Genomic DNA, 9714 nt, shown 5'->3' with positions numbered 1-9714 from the left:
CACCAAGAATATTTAATGGAGGGTTGTTAAGTAAAGTTAAAAAACTTTGAGCAAAATCCTGTAACATGTGTCATCCTTAGTCTTACAAAGACTTAATTTACAAAGCCCCCAAAGAAACATGGCAACGCTTGCCTTGATAGGCTATTACATCTGAAACTGCCTTTCTACCTTGTCTTCACGGTTGACCACATGTTGTAATTCAGTGCCACTAAACTGCCCCTGTTGTTTTGGGTTTTGATTGCTTAGGGGATTAGCGTTTTTGGTTACATTAGTGTGCAGATTTGATTTTTATTTTCTCTTTCTTTTTTCTGGTCACTATTTTGATATTTTGCTGAAGCTATATACACTGCATATACTGATCCAACTGAGTACAGAGAGGTTCTTTTTAAACCCATACTGAATGAAAAGTCTGCACTTTTATGAATTAAAAAACAAACAAACAAAAAGAAAACAAGTTCAAAGCCTACAGTCTCAAGCCCAGCGTTTTTAGCCGGGTATGGTGTCACACTCCTGGAGCTCCAGAATTCACAGGCCAAGATGGTTTTCTGTAACCTCCAGGCATCATGGTCTAAATCGAGAATTACCAGACAGCCAGTGCTTCACAAAGGTACATTTTGGGGGGCGTGGATGTCATGGCCTACTCTGTGTATAAGCACTTCATGATAGAAAATGGATATATACTGTATCCTTTAGGTCATAGATTTAGGTACCCCTAAAATATGGTATATGGCATGCACGTGTTCCTGTAATAGGCATGCTGACCAAATTATGAGAGTCACAACTGTATTGCTCTAAAGCTTGTTATGAAATGAATATTCATTTGGGGTTCATAAGAAATCAGGAAACCCAGAGCTATCTGCCTCTCATTTCCTTGATATACAGCATTGGTGATAACTGTAAAGCAGAAATACTGAATTTCCAGAAAAGTACCTCCATCTACCCATGTTGAGATTTCCCAGACATGTTGGGACATGGCTTTCTTTTTAGGTAATATTAGTGTGACTACACATTTGGAGCCTTTTTGGGTTTTGTTTATTTGTTTGAATTTGGAGCACTGTTTTTATTATTATTATTATTATTATTATTATTATTATTATTATTATTTATATGTATGTTTTGCCTGCCACAACCCGCACCTGGTACCAGCAAAACCAGCAAAAAGCAAGCAAGCCAGGCTTGCAGGGCAGGACCCTAGGGGTGCCCAGAGGGGGCTCTAGAAATCCCCACAGGACCACATCTGTGCACCAAATGCATGCAATTCCTCCAGAGGCCAGAAGAGGGCATGGTATTCAACCAGAGACTCATTAATAGGATTGTTAGATGCACTCTGGGTCCTCTGCAACCCTGTAGGTGCAACAACGTTATGAACTAACCAGTACCCCGGAGCTCTTGACTCTAGCTGCATATGTATCAAAAGATGGCCTAGTCGGACATCACTGGAAAGAGAGGCCCATTGGACACGCAAACTTTATATGCCCCAGTACAGGGGAATGCCAGGGCCAAAAAATAGGAATGGGTGGGTAGGGGAGTGGGGGGGAGGGTATGGGGGACTTTTGGGATAGCATTCTAAATGTAATTGAGGAAAATACGTAATAATAAAAAATATTTAAAATAAAAAAATTAAAAAAAAAAGAAAAATGTTCTTAATGGAAGAACCTTCTTTCTTGTCCCTACTCTATATTTCTTCTTTGTCCTTCCAGATTGTGTGGTTTTTTAATTGAACAAGATCATCCACAATCAAAGATAGAAGTTTATGGAGCCCTATAGGTTCAGGTGCTTGAAGATGAAATGCTAATTTTCCTAGGTTACCTGGCACCCATCCAGAGCTCTTGTGGGTTCAAGGTAAGGCCATAGAATTGTCAAGGTTGGATCAGATCTGTCACCTCTCATGTAGGATAACCAGGCAGACTAGGCATGAAATGCCTAATTGATGAAATGCAGAATTGAGAAGTTCCTCAGTGGGTAGAGGTAGAGGAAGGAATAACCATTTAAGGGCAGCTCACCAGTGTTGGGATGAAACTTCAAACTCTCCTGTATGAATAGATCCTGAAATAGAGGCCACATGCCCATGGTGGACAGCATGTCTGTGCAAGGCTAGGAGCAAAAAACAATGAAGAATCTGTCATGCTAGAAGACCAAATAATTTAGAATATGCAGTGTAGATGTTTCGACTGAGAAATTCAACTCTAGTATTCTTAGTAGAGAAATAGAAACCTCTAGAGAACATTCTTCTTGGTCAGAATGAGTGGTATATATGGAGAAATTTTTTCATGAAGCCTCAAAACTCTCACACCAAACCTGAGATTGTGAGAAGCCTTTCCTACATCCCTGCTCATTCAGCCAGCTCCAGACCACAAGACCCAGGAACTCCAACTCCAACAGCACTCAAAGTAAATAGGACTGGCAAGCTGCTAGTCAGTCAGTGTGAATCAAAATCTACAGGGGAAACGGTGGGGGTGGGGGACAAAAACTTCCAAAAGGCAACAATGAAATCCACTTATTTGTCAATTCCACTAAGCTATCATCCCTGCAAATTACTTCCTACCTGGAATCTCACATGATCCCCATAAAGCAAATGGGCTACAAGTCTTTACATCTTCCTTCAAAGCTCTCTACTATTCTAAAGAAAGGCTCCAGCCCAGCACCGTTCAAACTTAATAGCATGTAGAGTTGTGATGTGTAATCAACTAATCTCCCCTAGTGAACTGCAGATTATAGCAGGGCAGAAAATTTTGCTTGCTAAACATGCAGTTTCTTGAAAAAGGCTACCACCAAAGAAAGCCTTGTAGATGATCACCTAAATAAACACTTGGAGGAGACAGAGGTGAGTGCCTGGATAAGTTGGTGGACTGTTACATTGGATTGTCTATATGTATGGTTAGCCATGAGGGAAATCTGCCTCTGATACACATCATCCTACCTGCTGCTGCTTTGCACTTGGGATGTATGTTCTTGCTGGTCTCATCACAGAACTCTTTTCTTCACCAAAGGATGCCTCCTGGTCAGCCTGCTCTACCAGCAGCTTTCTGTTCTCATTCAGCAACATCCTTACTTTTTTCTTCAATTGATTGCATTCTTTCAGGAGGTGGGTGTGCCTGATGCTGAACCACAAACAAATAAAACATAAATGTTGATTCCCAGCTATCTTCGATTTGCCTGCCACTCTTTCAAATATTATGATCACTGCAAGGGTTCTGATCCCCAGACAGCCCGAGACTAGAGTCCACTGTATATCCATCAGTACCAAATAGAGGCAGGTCAAATCCAGAGACCAGCCACATGTAACAAGACTCAAAATATTTCTGATAACCCTACACCAAGAGTGTTCCATATACATCACAGAAGAGGAAAACTTCCTCATGGTTGCTCATATGTGTGTAGTACCAGAAAACCATCAGTAGGGAGAGGCCAATGCCCTCTTAGGGAGGAGAGAAGACCCAAAAGGTATAAACTCTTTCCATTTTTTGTCATGGATCCCAGATCTTGTAATCTGCTGTTGTCATAACCCTAGAAGTTCAGGGTTGCTTGAGTTTCCCAGCATGGTGGAAATGATTTCTATGCAGAAGATCCTGAATTTGGAAGAATAAAGACTGGAGGGTCTTGGACAATATTCACACTTAGGAAAACCTAGTCCAAGAGGTACAAATCCAAGACCCATGTCTCAAGGGAGGGCTCCTATTAAGAAACAGAGAGTATAGAACTAGAGCTCTTACTTTTATACAAAGTCCTAGAAGGCCACAACCATTCCCAGCCTAGTGCTGGGTCTCAGCTGTGTCTGGGACTCACCTGTAGGAATCCTTATCTTCTATGAATTCCTTGTACTTGTCAATAGAATCACTTATTGACTGAGTAATGTTTTCCATATCCAACATTGTCTTCTCATGTTGTGATTTAATGATGGTGAATTCAGTGTTCATCCTGTGGTAGAGCATGGCCCAAAGAGTAAATCATCCTCTGAACTAAGCAATCAAGTATCATGTGCAAAAAGGCTGTATCTGGAATTCCCAAGGAAATTGTATGCCACATCCTTGCTCCTTCCAACTGGGTCCTATTGGTACTGATTAAACTTATTATCTTGGGCAGAGGACAGCAGAGCCAGGGGACCAAATGTAGATAGTTGACTCTCAAGAACTCTTAGTTGAGCCTAAAGGAATACACTAGTTCTGTGAAATGTTTCTACTAGACTGTCCCACAGGCTTTGGTCCTCAGTTTTAAGGCTTTTTTTTTTCCTCTTAGTTTTAAGGCAGGGATAATCCTTTGTTCATATTGCTACATGAATTCTCAGAGGGCATAACTAGTATTTACAAAGGAAAAGGCTTTATAACACTTCCTACTCCAGGAGAATCCTATGTGACACCAAGTTAAACACAGGGAATAAAGAACCCTGATGATCAATTTGGGCCTCTAAGGGCTCAACATTATCATGCCCTACAAACTGTCCATCACACAAATCCTCAGACCCCATCGAAGGACCCACAACCCCAGATCCTGAACAATACACACACAACTAACCACACACAGAAAAAAAATTAAAATGCCAAATAAATCCAGGTAGGTTCCATAGTCTCAGAGTACAATGAATAAAACAAGAGTAAAGCAGTAATGGCCTGCAGACATTGCATTCTTACACAGTAAGGCAGCTATTGTGACCAGGTCCTTCCAGCTGTTGACAGAACCAATCAGACTCCAAGCACATCAAGGGCAAGTACAAAAGAGGATGACCATAGAACACACAGTACTTATCTCATCCAACAATTAAACAACTCTCAAGACTTCTTATAATGAATGTGAGAGATGATACACTCCATTCATGGTAGAAAATGTGGGTCAACAGAGAGGGCACAATACAGTCAACAAGATACTGGGCATAATTTTACCTGTAGTTCATATCAGTATTCATGTCCATGTCCAAGATTTGAAAAAGTTCTTCCCGCTCAGCATTTATCTTCCTGATATAAAATTTCATATCGTCTAGTTTATTCATATTCTTCATATGATTAGTGATGTTGCAACTTTGGGATGATGTTCTCCCAGCAGACACTGAAGATAGATAAACACAAATGCATTTGCATAGTTGATGGCCCAGGGCAGGGGAGACCATTCTGAGTCCCAAAGAAAAGGTTGAGGAAGAGAAAAGCTAGAGACAGGATTAATCACTGAAAAAGCAGAAAGGCTATATTTGAGCTGGTCTGCTAAGCTATATTCCTCTTCCCAACCACCACTGTTAGTCCCAACTACCACCACAGTCCTTATAGCATTCCCCCTTGCCCTGAAATCCAAAAGCTGCCTCAGACATAAAGGTTTGGGGAACATTTCCAGCTCATGTCATATGTTATGCCAAGAAAACCTGAAGTTCATAGTGCTTAGCACCATCAATACCTAATCATGTGTGTTCAAACTCAAAGTGTCTAAGACCTCAACACATGACCAGGTTAGAATCCTCCTCTGTTCTCTGCATCAGAGACTCATGTATCCTACAATAATCTAGAAGATGAAGTGCTTCAACTCCCTACCAATAAGGGACACATTGTTATTCTCATAGTGCCTTCTCAGGGCAGTCTTTGACACTAAATGAAATTAAATAGCTCCCAGAAAAATAGCTGCAGGCTTGTCAATTCCTGGCTCTGTCAAATGAATTATCAGAAATTCTAGACTCTTGGTCTGTCATTAAGAAAGTCCAAGGCTCCAGCTTGTAAGATCTACTCAGGGAAGGCTAGCACAAGCCTACCTGTTCCAGAAATTTCCCCAACTCTGCCAAGGACTCACCGTGTCTTCCCCAGAATGATTTCATTCTTCCTTTTTCATAAGAAAGGATGCCAAATTCCTTCTGCCTTGGTCTGGTCTCTCCTTGATTGACATTCTCCTGTGAAATAACCTGAGCAGCCGGGAAAACATGCCTGATAGAGAATAAAAAAGGCACTGAAGGAATATCCCACAAGCAGCTTTTGTAACCACAACACAGTTTATGTCACAGAAGATTCTAGTTCTCTCATAGATACAACAGATGGTCCAAGGAAGGCATTTCTTATGATGTCACTGGGAAAGGCTAAGGCCTATTTGATAACTAGTTCTCCCCAAATTGACCAGTTTCTGTTGTGCATTTCCTGGAGCCTCTCCTGTGACTTGGAAAATACCCTTAGCAACCTCTCCTTCCAAATTTCTCATCTGCTTCATTAGAAGACAAGTGCTTTCGATGGGAAGCATTGATTAGGACCCTGACATGCATAAGAGATTTTTGTTAGCATCCAAATCTCTAGAGATGGTGAATGTAAGAGATATTTCTCATTAATAAATATACTCTCTGAGTTAATTCATGTGACATACAGTCTACTTCCCCAGGTTTTCACTGTTTCACAAAGGTCAATATCTTTCTCCTATACCTTTAATTGTATAAAACCTGAATAATATTTTCTTACTGTGCATATCTTGATAGTGGGCATTGTTCCCACATACATGTCCATGTGATTCACAAAATCTCCTGTTTACAATCCCATCTTTTGCAAGGAAAACTCCCCTTTCTTTGGAATATATGGGCTCAACATCAGGACAAATATAAAATGGTAATCTTTCTGCCCTATCTTCAAAATATTAACTTGCACTCCCTCCCTTTCTCAAATACAACCAGACAATTAAAGTGGGCATCAGTGAGCAAAGGTCAACCTGGACTGTACAAATTACTGCATTGTACCCTCCTAGCCATCACTTCTCTAATATCTGTCTTCCTGAAATCCCAAGTTCAGGCATGAGGATGCTGGGGGTTGTACCATAATACTTTACTCATAGCAAACAGGAGTTACTCCCTACTCAGGAGGTAGGGCAGGGAATGGAATGGCCTGGGTTCAGGTTAAATCTCAATTTTAATGGGTCCATAAGTTCAGGATGGAGTCCCTTTGGCTCTGTCATCTGAGGCTTCTGCGTTCTTAGCTGGGTGTGCTGAATCTGTGCTATAATGCATCCTGTCCTCACAGATGTAAGATGAAAAACCATATATGTCTTTTGCGGGAAGACATCTGCCTTTGACTACCATCTGGAGCCACACAATACCAATATGCAGAGCTCAAAATTGGGGGCGGGGGGATTGTTGACGCTTTAGAATTTGAGGGCGTTGTCTTCCAAAATGGGTCCCATATTGTGCCAATGTGATTTTTCCTTTGATTTTTCACTAACGGTGGCTTGGTTGTTTCCTGGCCTAAAGGATTTTGGACCCACCAAGAAGGGGCCTACTCCATACATGTTCTTTTTTATCAAGAAAAGGATTGTTGCAGAATCATGCCAGGCAGCAGGAAGGTCAACTACGCTGCTCTTAGGTCCAGCTCAGCTGGTACAGGACTGAAGACCTGATGTACCTGGGGAAAGGAAGCAACACACAGAATCTCACAGCTCCCTCTACTGCAACTGCTAGAACTGTAATAGGGTATTTTGTTGTTTTTTTTTTATTATAAATACATATAAATCTAGCCAGAGTTGGTACATGCCTTTAATCCCCGCACTCAGAAGGTATTTTAAAAAATGTTGTTAGTATTCCTATTATTTCCTTTGGTTTTTGTTGTTAACTCCCCCAGTTATTTGCACTGTACCTAGAACGTTAAGCCCATGCTCTGTACAGTCCTATCATTCATGTTAGTCAGGAGTGGTTACTCCTCAGATGATTGATCTCATTACTCACTTTCAAATAAGGAAAACACTCACAGAGACATTAGTTACCTTGTTTGGTCTCATGTAACCAACTCATCATGAGAAGTGAATTGCATAATTTTGCACTGGTATCCATAAGTGAAATTCAGAAGTTCTTTCCTCGTTGGGTCTTTGTGTGGCTTTGGTATCAGTGTAACTGTGGCTCCATAGAGCACATTGGGTATTATTCCTTTTGTTTCTATTTTGTGGAATAGATTAAAGGGAATAGGTATTAGGTCTTCTTTGAAGGTTTGAAAGAATTCTGCACTAAACCCATCTGGTCCCGAGCTTTTGTTGGTTGGGAGATTTTACCCATTGCTTCTATTTCTTTAGGGGTTATGAGACAGTTCACATGGTTTATCTGATCCTGATTTAATTATGGTACCTGGTATCTGTCAAAAAAATTGTCCATTGCATCCGGATTTTCCAGTTTTGTGTACAGTTTTGTAGTAGGATTTGAGGGTCTTTCCTTCTTTCTTTCGTTCTTTCTTTCTTTCTCTCTCCCTCTCTTTCTTTCTTTCTTTCTTTCTTTCTTTCTTTCTTTCTTTCTTTCTTTCTTTCTTTCTTTCTTTCTTTTCTTTCTTTCTTTCTTTCTTTCTTTCTTTCTTTTTATTAGCTTGGTTTCTGTCATTATGTCTCCCTTTTCATTTCTGATTTTGTTAATTTGGATACTGTCTCTGTGCCATTAGGTTAGTCTGGCTAAGGGATTTTCTATCTTGTAGATTTTCTCAAAGAATCATCTGGTTTGTTGATTCATTGTATAGTTCTTTTTGTTTCTTTGGTTGATTTCAGCCCCGAGTTTGATTACTTCCTGCCATCTACTCTTCTTGGGTATATTTGCTTCTTTTTTTTCTAGAATTTTCAGATGTTCTGTCAAGCTGCTAGTGTATACTCTCTCCAGTTTCTTTTAGGAGGTACTCAGAGCTATGAGTTTTCCATTTAACATAGTTTTCTTTGTGTCCCATAAGTTTGGGTGTGTTGTAACATTGTTTTCACTGAATTTTAAAAAGTCTTTAATTTCTTTCTTTAATTCTTCCTTGGCCTAGTCATAATTGAGGAGAGCATTGTTCAGCTTCCATGTGTATGTGGGCTTTCTGTTGTTTTTGTTGCTATTGAAGACCAGCCTTAGTCTGTGGTGATCTGACAGGTTGCATGGGATTACTTCATTGTTTGTATCTGTTGTGGCCTGTTTTGTGAACGATTATATGGTCAATTTTGTAAAAGGTGCCATGAGGTGCTGAGAAGACAGTATATTCTTTGCATTTAGGATGAAATGTTCTATAGATATCTGTTAAATCGATTTTGATCATAACTTCTGTTAGTTTCACTGTGTCTCTGTTTAGATTCTTTATCCATGATCTGACCATTGATGAGAGTGGCTTACTGAAGTCTCCCTCCAGTATTGTGTGAGTTACAATATGTGCTTTGAACTTCAGTAAAATTTCTTTTATGGCTTTGATTTCTTTTGCAATTGGAGCATAGATGTTCAGAATTGAGAGTTTATCTTGGTAGATGTTTCCTTTGATGAATATGAAGTGTCCTTCCTTATTTTTTTTTGAAAACTTTAGGCTGAAATTCGATTTTATTTGATATTAGAATGCCTACTTCAGCTTATTTCTTGGGAACATTTGTTTGGAAAATTGTTTTCCAGATTTTAATTCTGAGGTAGTATCTGGGTCCTGTTTACTTTTCCACTCTTTTACTCTATGTCATTTTATTTGGGAACTGAGTCCACTGATGATTGAAAAACACTCTGGAAATCAGTTGGGTGGTTCCTCAGAAGAGTGGACATAGTACTACTTGACGACCCAGCAATACCACTCCTGGGCATGTACTGAGAAGATGCTCCAACATGTAATCATGACACATGCTCCACTATGTTCATAGCAGCCTTATTATAATAGCCAGTAGCTGGAAAGAACCCAGATGTCCCTCAACCGAGGAATGGATGCAAAAAATGTGATGTAATTACACAATGGAGTACTGTTCAGCTATTAAAAACAATGGATTAACAAACAACCAGGAAAAACCAAAGTGGGG

General features: G+C 40.0%; 1 pseudogene across 1 annotated transcript; it reads right to left on the bottom strand.

Annotated features, from left to right (window-relative positions):
* Positions 1–1733: 1733 nt before the first annotated feature.
* On the bottom strand, positions 1734–5921 carry Gm6536 (predicted gene 6536; annotated as a pseudogene). Its single transcript, NR_169164.1, has 5 exons — positions 5767–5921; positions 4878–5040; positions 3787–3918; positions 2921–3101; positions 1734–2094 (listed from the first exon to the last, which is right to left on the bottom strand). The product of NR_169164.1 is annotated as a predicted gene 6536 (transcript).
* Positions 5922–9714: the final 3793 nt, after the last annotated feature.

This window comes from Mus musculus, chromosome 14 (genome assembly GCF_000001635.26).
Source record: "Mus musculus strain C57BL/6J chromosome 14, GRCm38.p6 C57BL/6J".
NCBI classification, from domain to species: Eukaryota; Metazoa; Chordata; class Mammalia; order Rodentia; family Muridae; genus Mus; species Mus musculus.
This window is presented reverse-complemented; position numbering and strand designations above follow the sequence as displayed.